General features: G+C 47.6%; 1 protein-coding gene across 3 annotated transcripts in view; it reads left to right on the top strand.

The window, feature by feature from the left end:
- The first annotated feature begins 8625 nt into the window (after positions 1-8625).
- Positions 8626-18983, top strand: part of ZNF710 (zinc finger protein 710) — a 43954-nt gene continuing 33596 nt past the window's right edge. For 2 of the 3 annotated variants that reach the window (XM_044979401.1, XR_006572395.1), the window contains exon 1: positions 9023-9202. The gene's annotated coding sequence lies outside the window, so the exon portion shown is untranslated. Of the gene's footprint in view, positions 8704-9022; positions 9203-18983 lie in introns of those variants that run through there. The other variant, XM_044979402.1, reaches the window with a different exon arrangement.

The following is an 18983-nucleotide window of genomic DNA, read 5'->3' as shown; positions in this document are numbered from 1 at the left end:
GGGAAGCGCACGGAGGGGCAGAGGATGCTGAATGCTCCAAGGAGAGACCCAGAAGGTGAAGACGTGTGAGCTTCTTGCCCTGCAGACAGGCTGCTCCAAGGGAGAGGAGGCTCCCCAAAGTCCTGACTGGCTTTGTGGGGAGCAGTTCCAGAGCATCGCCCAGGGACTCCGTGACACATAGGGTGGGAATCCTTTGTTTCCCAGTTTGATCCCCACCCCCTATTAGTGGAAAAATACTAGTAGTCCAAGATGGAGTCCAGTACCAGGTGACATGATCACATGACACTGCACTGTCAAAGCAGCCAGGACTCAAAGGTTGTTTGCAGCATCCCAGGAAGCTTCTCAGGAAGGTGGGAGATTAACATCTTCAAAGTCCTATTGTTCTCCCTAATGGCCCATCCAGGCTGATTGCATTTTGCCTGGTAGGCATTCCCCATGTGTAAACACAGTTGAAATAGGTACATAGACAATATTCCCAACTTCAGATACAAAAATGATACATGCATACAAATAGGATAATCATAACCTTTCCAATGACACCTCACATGATCCGTCTTGCATAAAACACATCTTAGTTATGGCATATTCCTATCATAACAGTCTCCCTCTGAGGAATATGGGGCATAGTGTCATAACGTCAATATGTAACTAGCAGGGTCATGGAAGTAAATCCTCAACACTTTGGAAGTGTGTGTGAATGTCCTGCATTTCACAAACCCAAATGACCCTGCTCCAGACCATCTCCAGGACCTGGGTGCCAGTAGCAGTGACCATGACAAGTTCTGCATCTGTGATGGCAAGGCTTGCATAGCTTGGCAAATAGCCAGTGGGTGAAATTCACCCCTTGTGTAACTCCAGGGAAGTTCACAGAGTTACAGCAGAGATGAAATTGGCCGAAAGGGTCTGCACCATGCAGAACAACATCTCACTCCAGTTCTCAGTGTCTGAGCACAAGCTGGGCCAGGACCCAGCCGGTTGGGGTCTCAGCTCACAGTATAAGTCAGATAAAATCATCCTAGCAAGGGATACAGTACAAGCTTTGAGGAAATGAGAAGGGCATCAAGGCAGGATAAGGGGCTAGCAGGTAAAGCCTGCAAATATTGGCTGGAGAAGACACCAAGAGAGGTGATGAAAGTCTTTCCAGCAGCAGTTCCCAAGCTGCTGTCGGGGGAGTACTTGCTGGAGGTCTGCCAAGTGCTGGCTGATCACGTGGGCCATGATCCAGCAAAGAACATGTGTAACTCTAAGCAGGTGAGTTGCCCATTGATTTAAACGAATGCTTATGTGCTTTTTGGGAGGGGGCTCTGGTGCTGGCTCTTCTCCTGGAGTGACGGGAAGGGGAAGATAACGTTTGTCAGAAAGGCCAAAGTCTCATTGCACTGCAAAGCTAAAGCTGCTTCTGTGCTTTTCCAGAGTGACTCTGCCATGGCAGCCCTGCTGCTCGCAGACTTTTAATCTCGCCTGACCGCCTGCATGTCGTAGGCCACAGCCAGGGCGCTGGAGTGAGGAAAGTGTCCATAAGACACTCTTTTACATGTGCTCCCCCTACTGGGAAAATGTTGTGAACCCTCCCCTGGGAGGCTCATAGGCATGCGAACAAGGGAGGCATACACACAACGCTCCCCAAGCTGATGCAGAACTTCATGACTCAGGCTCGTCACAGCCTAACCCTACGAAACAGGTGGCTGGACGAGACATTTGGGTAGAACTCTCCCTTCCAGGAGTGGGGAGCTGGCACAATGTTTTGCCAAGGTCAGTAAACAGCCAGGCCTCGGAAATATCAGGTCTTGTCCACTCTGGGGTTTGCTTCCATCCCAGTCATCAGTGGCCAGGAACCAGTGAGACCCTGGGGGAGACAAGGAATTCTGCTATTTGCTCCTGCTTGACACTGGTGTAAACTCTACTGGTGCAAATTGTGGCTTTGCCTGCCTGCACTGGGGATTCTATGCCCAGGGCCAGATGACAGTAAAGGCATTCCACGCCTATGCCTATGGCCCTGGCTCCCGGAGTCAGGTGATTACATTGCAATCTCAGTTTCCATTAAAAGAACCTCAGACACGTCTAGGCCTCATGGTTGGGGGAAAAAAACAAACAAACCTGAAAGCATGAAGCAAGTGTAACTGATGCAGTGCCGTCTGCCTAAGTCTGCAGATAGCCAGATACAATTGCTGTGAGGAGGAACTATCCCATCTCTCAATGGAGTGTTAACTCCACAGCCCACTACACTGGGGATGCCTGCCAACACCTCTCCAGCAGACGGCTTTCTGAGTAGCAAGAGAAAAGTGCAGTGGGCTTGTCTCACCTACTGTAGCAGATACATCCCAGGTGCTGAGGTAAGTATTGAGGGTCCCTTGCTTTCATCCCTGCCTCTCTGGAGAAGAAGGGTGCTTCTGAAAAGGGCAGGGGGTTCTGACGCCACTCGTGGAAGGGGGTAAAAGGGGACTTCATCTTGCTACTTCTGCCTCTCTGGAAGGGATGGAGGGCCCCTTTCACCACCACTCCAAGTGGGGAGCAGTGTGATGGTGTTGAAGTGGGGCCATGGGGTTGGACTCACCAGGGCATCATGCTATGGTGTGCCTCGGGCCCTGGATTGCCTTAATTCAGCCCTGGCTACATGAGTCACTGGTCACTGATAGCTGGAATCAGGGTAAATCCTCAGTCTGGACAAGGTCTCAGCAGAAAGGAGTATTGGGGCAGGCAGGTGCATGGAGTTCCAAGCCTTGCTACAGGTATGTGTTTGTAAAAAGACAAAGAGGGGGCCAGGCAGCAGGCGTGTGTCAGATCATGCAAGGTAAAACCCAGGAACAATTAACCTTTTCTAAAGCTTTACAACCATTATTATAAGGGTTTGCAATAGCAAGAGCTGCTATAGTTAAGGGTATGGCAGGCTTTTCATTATAACTCTGATTTTACATGCTCATAACTTTCTGCAAAGTTCTCCTTTAAGGGTTGAAATTTTGCATGCTCAATCTCAACAAAGAGACAACATTAAGAGGAACACACTTTTCCAACAGTTTAAGTTTTACACCCCTCCCAAAAGTTTCAAAAACAGCTGGGACAAAAACTTCCAAAGATTGGGACAATTTGCAAGCAGGAGCCTGTAAAAGTTGAATTGAAACACACCCAATAGTTCTCTGAAAAATGAAAACTAAGATTTTATTCCCATTAAAGTCAATAGCAAAACTCCCCTCAACTTCAATGGAAGCTGGGTCAACCCTAGGGCCCTGACCCTTGTCGCCACGGCAGCGCTTGTATGCCCCTTTGCGGGCACACAGGGGTCACAAACCCGGCAGACTTCCTCACAAGGGAATACCCCCAGCGAAATCACTGAAGTCAGTGGGACTTAAGCATGTGACTAAAGTTAAGTGTATGCTTAAGTGCATTGCTAAACATGGATGGACTGTTGAATCAAGGTGCAAATTGTTAATCGTCTGTCACAGCCTCAGAAAGGTTCACTGGTATAGGGGCTTGAAGAGCAAACACTGAGTCAGAGTGGAGAGAGAGAAGACTCCCCTTATAATGCAAGTGTGTGGGAGGAAGAACTGTGGAGCAATTGCACTGGGCGGGGGAAGGAAGACAGAAATGACTGAGATCAGAGCCACTGCATGGTTAGAGATAGGAAGAACGCCAGGGATGGGAGAGAACGTGAATCAGGCCATGAGACATGGAGGGCAGCTGCGGGCTGACAGGCTCCACAAACCAAAGCCTAGAGAGAAGTGGGGGCTCTCCTGAGAAGTCTGCCGTGTGTGTCACACCAACCCCATGAGACAGAGAGAAAAAGGGATCCGAGGAGTCCCCTCCTGTGGAGTGGGGGCCACTGGGATGGTGGAGGGAGGCAGCAGGTCAGAGGGATGGGGCAGTCCCTTCCTGGGGCCATGGGAGCCATCAGGAGGGGGTGGGGGCCATGGTGGGGGGCTGGCTGTACTGAGCAGCTCGGGGGCACTGGTGGGCTGCATGTGGCTGGGGGACACTGGCTGATCAGAGCCCCTGGGGCCACATGGGCTACTCTGGAATAATCCCCCCTCTTCTGGGGGGCAGGGGGAAGGGCTCTGCCAAGCCATCAATTGACTGACCCAGGCGCGGGTTGTGGGGAGTCTCAGTAGACACAGTGACTGGCAGATCCGATCCCCGTGGGCACAGACTGGCTGATTCAGGCTGCTGAGGGCCCTGTCCCTGGGGGACCGGCTGGCTGAGCGGGGTGTGGGGAGCCTCAGGAACCACAAAGCAGAGTGTGAGGGGCCGGGGCAGGCCTCTGGCCTAGCGGTCACAGCTGGGCTGGGTCCACACATCATTAGAGCCAGGCTCAATGGGTCGGGATCAGGCCAGACACTGTCTGTGGTGGCCCAGATCACGCCTGGGCCACTCGCCACTGTTAAACAGGGCAGGGCTGCAGGGGGCTGTCAGGCTGGGTCCCTAGGGCGGTACTTCCTGCAGCGCCGGCTCTGCTGCCCTCCTGGTGGCACTGGGGGAACGGAGAGGGCAGGAGGGCAGCTGAACAGGGGGTGGGGGAGGAGCCAGGAGAAAATGGTGGGAAGAGGAGGGTGGCTGAGGGAGATCTAGTCCATGGTGGGTAGTATCAGACACTTCAGAGGAGAGCAATGGAATAACCTACCTGTAGGAGAAGTTTCTTCCGACCCCCAGGCAATTAGTGGTTGCCTTACACTTATCTATCGGATTGACTCTCTTCCCAGTCTTGTATTGTGGGAAAAGATAAACAAGAACACCCCATTTACCTTGTCTAGACCATTCATTATTTAGACAGAATACATATTCAAGTACCAAGCCTCTGTAATGTTCCTACACTTAACCTTTGTTATTTATTTGTTAAATTCAGTGTACTCCCTGTGAAACAGATCCTCCGTGTCATTTTACTTCACAAAAAGTGCTTCTGCCTCTTTCATCATGCTAACCTTTTCTAGCCCCCTCTGGACACTCTAGGTGTTCCATAAGCTCTGTTATGTGTTCTGCTCCATTTCCTATTTTAAAGTGGAAAGCCTTATTTTGGGAGAGGAGTGAATTCTGCACACACACAAAATTGTGATTGTCTAAATAAAAACTGCAAACTTACATTCATGGCATTTGTGATGCATTTTGCAAACATTTGTACAAGAAAACTCACAAGAAAGTGACAAACACTAGTGGAAGCGTGTCTGCATGAATGGATATTCATGCGGAGTTTGTTTGGTGGTCACCTTGAAAGCTCTTTGTGAGTTTTGGAATAAGGCAGTTAGAGAGCCATGTTTCTTAACCGACCAACCCCACAAAATGAAGTAGTTTTGACACACCACCCTCTGCAGCTGCTCTGAACTACCAACCACTCCCATTACCAAGTTGTGAGATCTGACCCTCCTCCCTCATGTCTGGGAATTTTGACCTTCCAGTCACTACACCTAATCGCTAAGCCTCCACTTACTCTAGTTCCACCACTCTGAATCTTGATCTTCCTTCCATTCCAGCTTCTATTCTGTGAGCTCTCAGCCTCTATGGGGTCATCGGTAATATTCCATAGGCACAACATTCATTCAGGGAACTCTGGAACCCAAGCAAGTCCATTGATTTCCAAAGTTGGGCCAATCCTGATTAAGCGGGGAGAGGTAAACTTTGACCTTAGTTTGCACAAGATAAAGGTTAATTGTAGAAAATTAATACGGGAAGTAAGGGGAAACAAGGAGAAATCTATGGCCAACAGAGTTAAGGACAATAAGGAGTTTTTAAAGTATATTAGGAACAAAAAGAATCCTGACAATGGTATTTGTCCATTACTAGACGGAAATGGTATAACTATCAGTAATAATGAAGAAATGGCAGAAGTGTTAAATAAATATTCTGTTACGTATTTGGGGAAAAAACAGATGAGGTAGTCATATTTTGTGATAATACTCTTTCCATTTCACTAGTATCTCAGAAGGAGGTTAAACAACAGCTACTAAAGTGAGACATTTTTAAATCTGCAGATCTGAATAACTTGTAACCAAGAGTTTTAAATGAGCTGGCTGAGGGGCTTGCTGGATGATTAATGTTGATTTTCAATAAGTCTTGGAACACTGGGGAAGTTCCAAAAGACTTGAAGAAAGCTAATGTTTAACCAATATTTGAAAAAGGTAAGTGGGATGACCTGAGTAATTATAGGCCTGTCAATCTGACGTCAGTCCTGGGCAAGATAATGGAGCAGCTGATATGGGAATCTATTAATTAAGAATAAAAGGAGGGTAGCATAGGAAAAGCCAATCAACATGGTTTTATGGAAAAAGATCCTGTCAAACTAATTTAGCAGCTCTTTCTGATGAGATTACAAATCTGGTTGATAGCGGTAATAGTGTTAATGTAATATATTTCTGTAACTCATTTGACTTGTAACCATATGATATTTTGTTTAAAACCTAGAATGATATAAAATTAGCACGGCACACATTAAATGGATTAAAAGCTGGCTAACTGATAGGTCTCAAAATGTAATTTAACAGTCAGTCATCTGTTGAACCAGTGGGTTTCTAGTAGGGTTCCACAGGAATTGTTTCTTGCTCTACATTGTGCAATATTTTTATCAGTGATCTAGAAGAAAATATAAAATAATCACTGCTAACAGTTGCAGATGACACACAAATTGGGGGAGTGGTAAATAATGAAGAAGACAGGTCAGTGATAAAGAGCGGTCTGGAAGGCTTGTTAAGCTGAGCACAAGCAAACAATATGTGTTTTAATATGGCTAAATATAAACAGGAACAACAAATGTAGGCCCTACTTACAGGACTGGGAACTCTATCCTGGGAAGCAGTGACTCTGAAAAAGATTTTGGCTCCTAGTGGACAATCAGTGGCATACAACTGCGATCCTGTGGCCAAAAGGACTAATGTGACTCTTGTTTGGATGTATAAATAAGGGTATGTCTACACTACCCACCAGATTGGCGGGTAGTGATCGATTTATTGGGGATCGATTTATCGCATCTAGTGTAGATGCGATAAAATCGATCCCCGATCGCTCTGCCGTCAACACCGGAACTGCACTGCAGCACGGGGAGTGGCAGCGGTCGACTCAGCGCCGTCCTCACGGCCAGGTAAATTGATCTAAGATACGCCAACTTCAGCTATTCACGTAGCTGAAGTTGCGTATCTTAGGTCGACTCCCCGCCCTAGTGTAGACCTAGCCTAAGGGAAGCTTGAGTAGGAGTAGAGAGGTTATTTTACCTCTGTTTGGCACTGGTGCAAGCACTGCTGGAATACTGTGCCCAGTTCTGGCGTCCACAGTTCAAGGGTGACGATAAATTAGAGAGGGTTCACAGAAGAGTCACAAGACTGATTCAAAGATTAGAAAACACATCTTATTGTGATAGACTCAAGGAGCTCAATCTAATTATCTTAACAAAGAGAATGTTAAGGGGTAACTTGATTATAGTCTATATAAGTACAGTATCAGGGGGTCGCCACGTTAGTCTGGATCTGTAAAAGCAGGAAAGAGTCCTGTGGCACCTTATAGACTAACAGACATTTTGCAGCATGAGCTTTCGATGCATCCGACGAAGTGGGTATTCACCCACGAAAGCTCATGCTCCAAAACGTCTGTTAGTCTATAAGGTGCCACAGGACTCTTTAATGCTTTTATATAAGTACAGTATTTCAGTCTAAGAGACGAAGGTCTAACAGGATCCAACGGCTGGAAGTTGAAGCTACACAAACTCAGACTGGATAGAAAGGGTAAAAACAGTGGGAGTAATTAATCCTTGGAATAGTTTCCCAACTCTCATGGTGGATTCTCCATCACTGACAATTTTAAAATCAAGATTGGATTTTTTTTTCTAAAAGATCTGTTCTAGGAATTATTTGGGGGAAGTTCTATGGCCCATGTTACAGGGGAGGTCAGACTAGATGATCACAATGGTCCCTTCTGCCTTGGAATCGATGAATCTGTGAATTATAAGCTCTTTGGGGCTGGGACTATTTTTTTATTATGTGTGTACAGTGCCAAGGACAGTAGGGCCCTGGGCCCTGATTGGGAGCTCTAGGCAATGTCGCAATAGAAAATAAGACCATGATACACACAGAGATGCACTCCCAATCACAGGCCAAAAATAAAACCCCAAGTATGACTTCCCAAGTGTTGTATGAAGCTTGTCTGTTAAGGATCATTGCAACCATGAGATTTGAAGACAACCCAGAGGAATCATCATCTGCATGGATGTCAAATCACCCAAGACAGTAAGTCATGGTGACTGCAGTACTGGCTAGAGTCTGGTGTATATTATTAACAACAGATGAGGCAGGCAGGGAGTAGGTGGTCTTGTAGATAGCTTCAGGTCTTTTGCTCTGTGTCATGGTTATTCATGGCATCACAGACAGAGAATATCCTTGTAGTGGTGGGATCAGGGGAGCTGGAACAATTTGTACAGTGGGGGTGCTGAGAGACATTGAATCAAACTGTAAATTCTCTGTATAATGGAAACCACTTCAAGCCGGCAGGTGCGGCAGCAGCCCCCCCGCACCCCTAGTTCCAGCACCTATGGGTGGGGTTCTGTGAGATGCCTATCTGCCAGCCCCACGGCACCAATAGTCCTTCAGGCTCACTAAGTCTGCCTGGCTCCCAGCCACAGTTCGTTTCCAGTTATTTTACTGCCCCTTACAGAGGACAGACAGTAAAAAAGGTGGCTCAGAATGAAAAGTTTGGGGGCCTTCAGACTAGCTGAACTCTGGCTCGATCCCGGCACCGGTGAGTTGTGGGCTCTCCCAGCGGCGGCCGGTGTGATGTGGGTGGCACTCGTGGCCAGGGGCCCCCACGGGAGCGGTCACCGCCCAGGTGTGAGGCGCAGATGGAGCCGTTCAGCCCCTCACTGCCGGTGCGATCCCAGGGCCGGGCCGAGCAGCGGCTCGGGGACCTGACCGATCCCCGCCCCGGCTCTGCACGGAGCCCCCGGTCCGGTCCCTTCCCGTGCGGACACGGCGGGGGGCGGGGGGGGCGTGACTTGGTTCGGAAGCGAAACCGCCACCGCCCGCGAGCCGGGAGAGGGGCGGGCGGGGCGAGCCCCGGGCTCGCGGCGAGCCTGCCTGGCGGACCGGCCCGGGAGCCGCTGGGCGGCGGCGGGCGGGCGGAGACAAAAGGGAGCGGAGCCGAGCCGCGGCTGCTTTGCATCCCTTCCCGTCAGCCCCGCTCCTCGCTTCCTGCCGCCGGGAGCGGCCCGGAACAGGGACCCGCCGGCCGCGCGCCCAGGGTGAGTCCCGGCCCGGGGCGGGCGGGGGGAGGGCGCCGGCTGCCGCCTCAGGCCCGGCCCGGGGCCGCCGACATGGCGCGGGCCGCTCCCGGCGGGGAGATGGCGGCGGCGGCGGCGGCGGGGGGCGCACGTGGGGCCGCCCCCCCCCCCGCCCCCGGCAACGCCCCCGCCCCGCCGCCAACTTCCCCGCGCCGCGCCCGGGCCCGGGACCTGTTGAGCCCGCGGCCGGGACCCCGCGGCCGGGTTCCGGGGCTCGCCCCGGGAGCGGGCCGGGCTGGCGCGGGGGCGGGCGGCGAGCCTGGGACACCCGCTTGGGGCGCCGCGCAGCCCCAGCTCCGTGTCCCCCGATCCCTGCCCAGGGCACCGGCCCGGCTCGCTGCTCTCCTGGCTCGCACCGCCCGCCCCAGGCGCCTGCCACTTGCACAGACTTCGGGGGCAGAGACCCGCTAGGCCCGGTGCAGCTGCTCCCCCCGGCCCCGTGCAGACCGGGCTGGGCGGGGGAGCTGGGTCCAGAGCCCTGCATGGAGCAGCCCCTGGGTCCGTGCGGGAAGCGCTGTGCTGCCCAGGGAGGCTGGCTGCTGGGCCGGGCCGGGCCTGCCTTCTCAGCAGGGTGCGCGGTGCTTCTGGGGGGACCGGACAGCCGCTGATGGGACCGTTCTGGGCTAAGGAAGGGTTAGACTCAACCCGGAGAAGGGAAAAGAAGTTCATCACTAGCCTAGTGTTATATAAAAGTACCTATGATCGTAGTAGTTAGAGATGGGAAGAGCCTGGTTGAATAAGTTGCGTTCATCTAATGCAAATATTTGAGGTTTAGGACCCACTCTGGCCTGCCCTCTTTTATCTACACCTCTTGTACACTGCAGACAGATCTCACCTGCCTTCTGGAAAAATTCAGAAAAAATCTAGTTTCACAATGGCTTTGTTCATGAGAGCTCTGGTCTGACTGGTAACCAACTTCTTTTGTGACTCCCTCCTTTGAAAAGTATTGCATGTGGGGAGGAGCTCTCCCTGCTTACAATCATCTCTAATCAATCTACAGAATACAATATGAATAGACTTTATTTAAACACATGGTGTTGCAAGAGGGGAGGGATGGTCAAGGCAGAAGATGCAGCTCTGGGAGGTTAAAACTCCTTAAAATATAAAAAAACACTGGAAACACAAAAAGTAGAGAAGCCTGGTTAGTCTTTAGGCTTCAGTCAGAACGGACCAGTTGTTTGCGGCATAGATGAATTAAGTTTATTTGCTCCAAGGCCTCACACTAAGGATTAAACTGTTTTAGCAGAATTGATTTTAAACACCATTATACAGTGGTTTTGGTGGACTCTGTTTAAACATGGATTGTCTGGCCAATGTGGATCAGGCATAACCATTTAAAAACTGCATTCTAGGCTAGTTGGAGCCCTAAGAAATCTAATATCCCCAGATGAACTCTGGAAAGGTTGTGGATAGGAGCTAGTTTCCCCATTTCCAGGGGACCTGTTGAAAGTAACCCAATTTTGGCAGGAAACCAAGGGCCTATTTTTAATTATGGTTTAGACTTCCCTTTCACTCACGAAACATTCCTATTGGAGTCTTTCCTCAAATTTTTTTGATCAAACAATGTATGGAGCTGTATTTGTACTTGATTATGGCAATGAAAATCCTTCTGGCAAAGAAATGGACATGCCCCTCTCTCCATTCTAGAGAAATGATTTAAACAACAAAAAGAGTGAAGAATACCCTTCCAATGGAAAAACTCCACCACTGCAGGCTAAATACATATGGCCATCTTGCAACATGGTTCTCATTTTATGAATATGCTAGACTGATAGGCTCCATAAATACAGATAACACATTCTTTCCATATACAGGGTTAAAGAAAAATAGATAACTTTACTATTATTACAAACTGTATGCAAGTAAAATTGTTTCTTCACCAAATAGGACTGCTTTTCGCCTGCTTGTGTTCTGTTTAATCATTATGATGTAGTTTTAGTTTTATTAGACTAAAAAGTATAAAGGGATTGTGATTTGTAAACCAGTTTAGTAAATACCCCTCAGAGACCAGCTGAATGAGATTGTCAGAAGCATTGTGTTAATGAATAGGCAGTGGACTATTTGTGCATGAGCCACGGTGGTTATTTCAGGACATTTGCTGCTAAGCGAGACAAACGTTCCATATGTTGATAAATGTGATTTATTTTTTCATATGAATTTTATATTGAGACTTAGGCCGCACTTCAGAAAGGTACTTTAACACATGCCTAACTTTAGCACAGTCCCGTTACCGTCAATTGAACTAATCATATGCTTAAAGTTAGGCATGTGTTTAAGTCCCTTGCCAAATTGGGACCATAATAAAAAGAACCGGCTAGTGTAGGTGGGTGGTGAGTTGCCATTATTACTCCTGACTGACTAGGAATTGCGCGTACTCTACTGTTCCTGCTACCCTGTCTGCCTCTTCCCACTCCCCGACCCAGTTGTTCTGCTGTCCACCCGCTATGTCTCGGCTTTTAGACTGGATGCTCTTTCAGAGACGGACTGTGATTTTTCTACATGTTTGTTCAGTGCATGATGTCCCAGCTCAGGGCAGCTGCACCTGTATTCCTCCTCCGCAGCCCAGCAAGGACACCCACTTCTAGGCTTCCGGCTCCCCAGCTGTCACCTCTCTTGCGTGGAGACCCGTGTGTGTCTCCCTCCTGACATGGTTAGTTCCAGGGTGCACAGTTCCCTACCTACACTGTTAGGCAGCTTGGCTTGCTGGGAATAAGCTGGCCAGCGTCTGCACTTTGCTCACTCTTCGAAGGCTACGAACAAGGTAGGGCGTGTTGTGATGTACAGCAGTGCAGCTGTGCCGTGGTAGCGTTTTAGTGAAGATGCTACTATGCTGATGGGAGAGCTTCTCCCAGCGGCACAGTTAACTCACCTCCCTGCAAGGCGGTAGCTATGTCAACAGGAGCAGCTCTTCCATAGACACAGCAGGGTATGACTGTCGCTCGGGGTGTGCTATTTTTACACCCCAAGCGATGTAGATATACCGATAATGGCCTTCATTACAACAAGCGTGGTGAAAGCATTACAGAGAAAACATTAAAACAATAAAGGGGCCTACACGCATGCTAATAAGCTCACCAGAGATCACCCCAACTCTATCAGGGGCTCTGATAGGAGTCAGTCCTTCAAACCCCACCAGGCGGTTTTTCTGTGGTGACAAGTTCATAGCAGCATTCTTTTAACACAAGCATGCTTGTGCATTGGTTAGTCTTTCCTTTATGCAGTTTGGGCCTTTGATTTTCAGATTCCAGGAACAGGAAATCAGCAGACAGTGATTCCTTCCTCAGGGCGTAGCTACCAAAGACTGTGTTGTTGTTTTTTTGCATAATCAGAGGTGAGAAATTTGCAATCATCTCCCCATAGGGATTTCCCAGGCAAACCATTGACATTGTTTGTTCAAAAGCCCATTCTTCTCTGGCCCGTTTGTTCAATATAGTCCTTTGAAGTTCATAATATTTCCCAGGGCTCACAATAATACAGAACCTTTGCATTTATTACAGTGAACTCCAAAGATGATTAAACTTAATACATTTTTTTTCAAGGATATTGCAGGAAATTGCCATATCTGTCACATCTAGCATAATGGGGGCCTGACCTGCTTGGCCTGTAGGTTCTACTGCAATATAAATAAACCTTCTAAAAGAACTAGTTTGTGTCTCTTTTGGATACACATTTTTATATAACTGCTGCTGTGCTTTTTATTTGTCTTGTTTGAGGCGGAGGCCCAAGGGCCTGGCTGCTGCACAGCAGTCCATCCTAGGGGGCATGTCAGGGGTGTTCCCTTCATTTCAGGCAATGGATTTGGGGGCAGACAGTGTATTCCAAGTGGGGCTTATAGAGCTTTGACCTTTTCTTTTTTATTCTGATCTACCACATTCCTCCCTTTAACCTTAATTAGCTGCACTCTGTGCTCTCCCCTTCCCCAAACCAATTGTGATGGGCACAGTGATTAGACTGTAATAAGTTGGCCTGATTCAGTCTGTCCCATTTTTAGATACACTTTTCCCCCAAAGAGAAGCTTATTTTAAAGGTGTCGTACTCTTGTCTTCCCTAATTTTGACGGAGGTTAGCTTGGAGACCAAGAGCACTGCAGTTTGAGGTTTCTCAGCCTTTGTCAAGGAGTAATGTTGAATCTTCAGTAAGGAGAACTTTGCTCCCAACTGTGTCAGTCAAAATAAGCTGAGCTAAAATAAGTGTTAAAAACCAACGTTTTAAAAAAAATTCTAACTAAAAATCCATTTCCTCCTTAACTGTTCAGGTTTCACTTCCTTAGTACTTGTGATATTGTCATCCTTTGTTTTCTCAACTTTTCTATAGGGTGTCCCAAGCCAAACAGAGGAGACAACCTCCATTTCTGCTGGAGGGAAAAAACAACAGGAGGGGAACAAACCTTTTTTTAAATGTCTGCCCTTCTCAACCTCTGAAGATTGTAAAGAAGCTCCCCTTCTCCCCCGACCATCATCCACACACCTCGTCCTCCCTCCCCTCTTTTCAGGCCACCTCTGGTCTTACCATAGAGACAGGACTGGCTCCAGGGTTTTTGCCGTCCCAAGCGGCGGGGGGGAGGGGTGATCGGCGGCAGCTCCACTGCGCCGCTTTCTTCTTCTTCAGAGGCAATTTGGTGGCCGGTCCTTCCCTCTGAGAGGGACCGCAGGACCCGCCTCCGAATTGCTGCTGAAGAGCCCGATGTGCCACCCCTTCCCCTTGGCCACCCCAAGCACCTGCTTGCTGAGCTGGTGCCTGGAGCCGGCCTGTGTCGAGAGGCTAAAGTAGAGGAACAGTGTCTGAAATGTTCTCAAGTGTAGGGGAAGAAAAGAGCACATAGGAAGTTCACCTGGGTTCTTGGAAAAACTTTTTCCTGGTAACAAAGATGAAGTGCTCTGAGCGACTGAGGTGACTGAAGTAGTAGTGCTGGAGCAAACTGATCGTTTAAAATGCAGTAAGTCACCAGGCCCAGATGGTCCATCCATGGGTTCTGAAGGAACATAACTAGGAAGTACAGTAACTCCTCACTTAATGTTGTAGTTCTGTTCCTGAAAATTGCAACTTTAAGTGAAACAATGTTAAATGAATCCAATTTTCTCATAAGATTTAATGTAAATGCGGGGGGTTAGGTGCCAAGGACATTTTTTGGGGCCGACAAAAGGCATTGTATATGGTAGTGTACTGTACTGTGGTTGGGAAGTGTCCCTGGCTTACCTCACACAGGCACAGCCCGCTGCAGGCAAGGACGCTAGGAAGCACTGCAGCAGCAGCAGCTTCCCTGGAGAAGAACGGGCGCTGACTGTGCCGGGGGATGCTCCAGGTCCACCTCTTCCCGTCCCCACTCCACTCCAGGCCTGCCTCTTCCCACCCCCCTCCACCTCCTCTCCAGAGCACGCTGCATCCCTGCTCCTGCTTCCCTCCCCCCCCGAAAGTCCTAAACTCCGCCATTTGGCGGTGGGGGAAGTGCTGGGAGGGAGGGGGAGGAGGCAGAGAAGAGGAACTTATGCAATGCTCCCTTGTAAAGTCGCTGCTCTTCCACAGAATCTTACAAACAGTGGACAGAGCAGGCAGCCAAATGCCATTATAAGGGAGCATTGCACGACTTTAAACGAGCATGTTCCCTAATTGAGCAGCAACGTAACTTTGAAACAGCATTAAGCAGGAGGATGTTAAGTGAGGAGTTACTGTAGTAGAAGTAGCTGCCAACAAAATTATGCAATCTTTAATTTAAAAACAGCCACTGTTCCAGAGAATTGGAAGGTAGCAAATATTGCAGCCATAATTTTTAAAAGGCTGTAGGAGAAATCTGGGGAATTATAGATCTCTAAGCCTTACATCCGCACCTGGCAAATTAGTTAATTGTCAATTCAACCAAACACCTGGAAGATCATGATCTGATAGGGTCTAACCAGCATGTATTCCACAAAGGAAAATCGTCTCACTAATCTCTTAGAATTCTTTGAACACGTCAAGAAAGTAGTGGATGAAGGAGAACTAGTTAACATACTATATTTAGATTTCCAAAGGGCCTCTGAGAAGACCCCACGCAAGAGACTGAAGAAGTTGTCGTGGGGTGAGAGGCAAAGTTGTCATGGATCAAAAAATGGCTAGGAGACAGAAAGCAACAAGTAGGATTAAATGGTCAGTTTTCACCATGGCCACAGGTTAAGGGCGGAGTCTGTAAGGTTCTGTGCTAGGTCCTGTGTTCAATATGTTTGTTTAGTATCTGGAAAGGTGGGGTGCAGTGAGGTGACAGAACGTATAGGGTACACAGAGTTATAGTTAGGACCAGAGAGGATTGTGAGGAACTAGAGTGAGACCTATACAAGCTAGAGGAGTGGGCAACATGATTGCAAATGAAATTTAATTTTGATAAATGAGAAATAATGCACATTGGAGAGAAAGTTTAAACTTTTCTTCGCCTTACAAGTTCCTAAATTAACTGTATCAACCTAAGGGTATGGCTACACTTGCAGCTGTATAGCACTGCCGCGGGAGCACTCCCGCGGCAGCGCTTTGAAGTGCAAGTGTGGTCGCGGCGCCAGCACTGGGAGAGAGCTCTCCCAGCGCTGCAGGTACTCCACCTCCCCGAGGGGATTAGCTTACAGCGCTGGGAGCCGCGCTCCCAGCGCTGGGGCACTGTTTACACTGGCACTTTGCAGCACTGTAACTTGCTGCGCTCAGGGGGGTGTTTTTTCACACCCCTGAGCGAGAAAGTTGCAGCGCTGTAAAGCGCCAGTGTAGCCAAGGCCTAAGAAAGTGACGTGAGTGTTATTGTAGACCGCTCAATAAAAACCTCTGTGCAATTTGCAATTATAGTCAAAAGACTAACAGTGTTGGTGTGCATAGGAAATGACATAGAAAATAATACTAAAAATATCATAATGCCTTTATATATCTCCAGTTTCATCTGGATACTCTGCTGTGTTGGTCACTCCATCTAACATAGGATATTGCAGAAGTAGAGGGGCTTCAGAGAAGAGCAACTAGAATGATCAGAGGCCTGGGGAAAGCTCTTATTAAGAGAGATTGAAAAGAAGATGGGGACAGTCTATGAAATTAAAATGTGGGAAATTCACAAGCGATAAAAGGAAATACTTTTTCACACGGTGTGTGATTAAACTGTGGAACTAAATGCCATAGGAAGTCATTGAGGCCAAGAATTTAAAAAGGTGATTGAACATTGGCATGAATATCCAGAGTTGTCATAACTCCTATCCCTTCCCAAATGTTTGACATTAAACCTTATTCATCAAGACTTAAGCCAATCTCTAACTATTACAGATCAGAATGAGACCTTTTTAGGGGGAATGGATGGGTGGGTGGGCAGGCATCTGTCTGCTGCAAGGTTCTTGCACTGTCCTCTGAAGCATCTGGTTCTAGTTACTCTGAGACAGGATACTGAACTAGGTGGATCTCGGGTCTGATCTAGTCTGGCAATTCCTGTCTTTCTATGAAACTCTGCCATTCTGGATTTGATGTGGAGAGCTCTTTGAGCTAAAAGGTGTTCCTGGGTTTACAGGGAGAGTTTACGCTTCAAAGGAAACCTAAGCAGCTCCAAAAACCTAGAATAAGCATGTATGTTGTAGGAAATGGATTGTGACAAGCAAAAACAGATATGTGATCTGCAGTGGTCCATTACTTAGGGCTGAGATTCTCAATCAGAGAAAGGTAACTACATAGATGTAACATACTTAGACTTTTGCAAGGTGTTTGACTTTGTACCTCAAGATGTTCTGATTAAAAAATTAGCATGCAATATCAGTAATGCATTTGTTAAATAAATTGATTATCAATCAGTTGCCAATGCGGAGCCATCATGGGGATGTTTCTAGTGAGGTTGTGTCAGAGTCGGTACTAAGCCTGATGATGTTCAACATTTTCATCATGATCTGAAAGTAAATATAAAATGTATGGATGATGCATAGAATGATAGTGTGGTAAATAACAAGGACAAGGCAGTTCTAGAGTTTGATAAGCTAGGCCCATTCAAACAAAATGTGTGGTGTTAAAGCCAAACGCAAAGTTATCCATCCAGGAACACAGAATGCCAAGCATACCTACAGAATGGGGGACTGTATCCTGGAGAGCGGTAACTCTGGAAAGGTTTTAGGGGACAGAGTAGATGAGCAACCTAACATGATCTCCTAGTGATGCTGTGGCAAAAGGCATAACGCAAGCCTTGGCTATATGACTAGGGGAGAAAGGATGAGAAGGGAGGTGGTGATTCCTCTGTAGATGGAACTAGTGAGACCAATCCTGGAACACCGTGTCCAGCTCTGGTGGTCACATTTTTAAAGGATGTTGGAAAAATTGGAGAGGGTGCAGAGAGGAGCCAGAAAGATGATTCGAGTGTTGGAAGAAATGCCTTTCAGTGAGAGACTTAACGAGCTCCATCTGTTTAGTTCATCAAAAAGAAGATTGTGTGGGGTCTTGTCAGAGGGTCTAACCAAGGCCAGCAGAATTGTCTGCTTTTTTTATGGGTAATTTTCCATGCACCAAAATCATGGTGTCTCCAAGTTTGGATAAATATCAAGGCCCAGCCTATGGCATCCAGAAACCAGGCAGGCTTGAAGTCCACTTGCAGTTTGTATGCATAGGTGATGTATTGAGCGACAGGGAGAAAGGAGTGATAGAATTACAGAAGAATAAATGCTTGTTCTAAATTTATCTTTCCTGTTTCTTGGTAGCAAATGTTTGTATTTATGTGCTCCAAGGCTCCAGACAGTTTCCCCCCTTTGCCATTTTTCCTTTCCACTGACTGACATTTACTGCTTGTCTGTATTTTCCTTCATTTCATAGGCTCTCTCTCCCCTATCTCTTTTCCTTTTATATATTTTTTTCCCTGAGCCCTTCCTTTGTTTTCCTTCCTTTTGTCCTTCATTTCTCCTAACATCCTGTCTACTGACCAGTGGCCCAGCACCCTAGTCATCCAGGAAGACACGAGTGAAAAGCCTGGGCTTATTCCCTGGCCATTCAATGGTGAAATGGTGGCAGTGCTGGAAATTCTGGGGGAGCAGTATCCCCTGCAGAGAACCAACATACCAGCTGCTCTGTGGATTTTTTTTTCTAAATCTTGAGATTAAGAACGTTTCAGTTTCTGTGAGCTTGCAGCTAACAGCCCTGGAAATAAAAGAAGCAAGCTGGAGGAGGGCGTTTGGATGTCTTCCCTTGGGGAGGTCTTTGTTTAAAATGTAATACTCTGTGTTGCTCTCTTTCTCTCAAAGAGTAAAAGATGGATGCTAGCTCTTCCCTAACTTGCTGCCACTCTCTCTAGTTTCCTTTTCCCCCATCTTTCCAGCACAATTCCATTAAGCCTTTATTGTAGCTGTCCCATTTTTAATACAGACGTGTCCACAATTTAGGCTTTAATGTTCTGGAATTATTCTGAGTAGAAAGTTAGGCACACTAGTTCAGCATAGCAGGGCTGTCTTCTCTGTAGTGGGGCAGGGGTTTTCTCTTGTTCTTCCTAGACTGCCTCAAGGATCTCTTTAGGAAGACACCAAGGTGCTGTGCAGATTTCCAGGATGGGTTCTAGCGAAGTAGTTGCCTTTCGTGGAAGTGCTGATTGTAATTTGCATGATGATGGATTGTGGGTAGGTGTTTATAGTTTCCAGTCAGAATAAGCAAAGATTATTTAACTCTTACTGTGATCCCTGATAGAAGCCTTTCCACTTTTGAGCTTTCTTACTTTCTACCACTTGAAAGGGGTTAATTTTAAAATATGAATGTCAATATATTGTGGAACGATGCAAACCAC

Source organism: Mauremys mutica, chromosome 11 (assembly GCF_020497125.1).
Source record: "Mauremys mutica isolate MM-2020 ecotype Southern chromosome 11, ASM2049712v1, whole genome shotgun sequence".
Taxonomy (NCBI): Eukaryota; Metazoa; Chordata; order Testudines; family Geoemydidae; genus Mauremys; species Mauremys mutica.
This window is presented reverse-complemented; position numbering and strand designations above follow the sequence as displayed.